This window comes from Plasmopara halstedii, assembly GCF_900000015.1.
Source record: "Plasmopara halstedii genome assembly, contig: Scaffold_614, whole genome shotgun sequence".
Classification (NCBI taxonomy): domain Eukaryota; phylum Oomycota; class Peronosporomycetes; order Peronosporales; family Peronosporaceae; genus Plasmopara; species Plasmopara halstedii.
This window is the reverse complement of record NW_020187532.1, coordinates 1508424-1510458: the sequence shown is the minus strand read 5'-3', so window position 1 is coordinate 1510458 and position 2035 is coordinate 1508424.

Here is a 2035-nt window from a genome sequence, read left to right as displayed (position 1 = left end):
GCACCCGTCTTTGTCCATCCAATGCTTTGGATGGAACATGACTTTGCTAGGCCCATCCTAAGAAGAAAATCGTCTTGAAAGCGTCCCGTCAGGCTGGCCAGTCAAGATAATCATAGGGGCAAGAATTTGAGATTGGAACATGCTACCATCAAAGTGCACCCTTTCTTGGCATCCTCGGCTCGGTTGGAGCCGACTCGTCGTACATTCGTTGGGGCAATCAAAGGGGTATCTTTCGGGTAGAACGGAAGAAACATTTCGTCGGCATTGACCAAACGGGTCACACCAGCAGATCGCATGATGCTACAGATCAAGGCACAGGCATTCCAACAAATTTGTAACCAATTGACAGGAACCGTCTAGGAGATCGATTCCTTCCGAATTGAAAACCGATGTCTCTCAAGAACTCTGGCGACCCAATGCGAAAGGAGATATTCGCCCCGAATGATTCTTCATCTTCAACTTCTATTCAGTGCGTTCCGCTTCCTGTTCATGGCCAAACGTAGAGATCAGCAGATCAAAGGCTGCCGACTTGCTCAATGGGTTGCCTGTTTCCCATTTCATCACCACAGTCGAGATAAGGAATTCTTCTTGCTAAGCGTATTTTCACTTTTCTTCCAGAACCGACCGTCTTGATTGTTTGGAGAAGATATGCGATTTTGTCAGATTTCCCCGCCTCTTTCCGATTCTGTTGACGAGTACCTGCAGACAAGGCCGAGACGTACTGATGACCTGGAGTGGAATTATGAAACTCTGAATCGATCTGCACCTGGCTTGAAGCGTCCACATTTTTGTAATTCTTTCGATATTTTGCAGGAACGTCAGGCAGGATATCAGAGACTTTAGAAGCTTCAACATAGTGGACCCATTTACCGAAATACCTTTGCTGCTTGATCCAATTTTGAAACGTCATGTAGTTGAACGAGAAGAGAGAGCTTCTTGGTCCATGTTTCCTAAAGACTTGTGAAAGTAGAAAAATATGGCTTTCGATTTCTGCTCCCACGTCCTTGTACGATACAAAGCAATGGTCTGCTTCCCTGTTGTTGTAAAGGATTTCGAGAGCTCCTTCATCAATGTACGGTGAAGTTGCTGCTGACGAGCCTCAATTACAATCTCCTTCGGGGCAGAGCTCGAGCTTGCCGCTGAACCGAGGGCAGTTTCAGGGTGAAGTTCTGGAAACATTTCACGACGGACCAAGCGTGAAACATCCTTAACGTTCTGTTTGGCTTTGTGGCGCTTCTCTTGAGCTTCCACCCATTTCTTGTTTTAGGGATTTGTCAGTAAGAACCGCTTCATCTCAGGTGATAATAGGTAGCACAATGGTACGGTAATTCGAAATGAACGAAAAATCACAATAACATTAAAAATTGATGGGATTTATCCAGATTGTGATTTTTTGAGAAGCAATCTTTTTGTTAATTACGGTAGTAGACCCAAAACTCTCGGGCATGAACTAAGTCCGAAGAACAATAGTGCAGACGGTTTGTTCGTTTATTCTCATTGCACGGCTCTTGACTCTCGATTGTCCTTCCGTAAGGTCTGGTTATTAATAATCTTTGATCTGTCGAGCACTTCAAACAAGCCACAGTTTATGTACCTACACCATGATAGGAAGCGCGCACCTTTACAGTTTGGCAGTTCAGTATCTCGACGCTACTACGCCGAAACTGTTAAAAGTGCCTGGAAAATGCTCGGTTGTCTGCATTCGAAGATATTTTATAGAGAGAATAAAAAAAATGCCCCAACTTTGCCATATATAAAAAAATATCCCAACTTTTCAAAAAAAAAAAAAATATCCCAGCACGTAAATTATCACCGGGGAGCCGTAATATTACACAACAGAAGTATTGTATTAGGAATGAAGAAGCATAATTTAACAAAATACCCCACAATAACAAAGTATACATTAATATGCTATTAACCAAGTAAAGCTAAATCAAAGAATACGTGACTTCTAACTATTAACCAAGTAAAGCTAAATCAAAGAATACGTGACTTCTAACCAGGTCCCACATCAGCTCAGAAGGTAGAGCGCTTC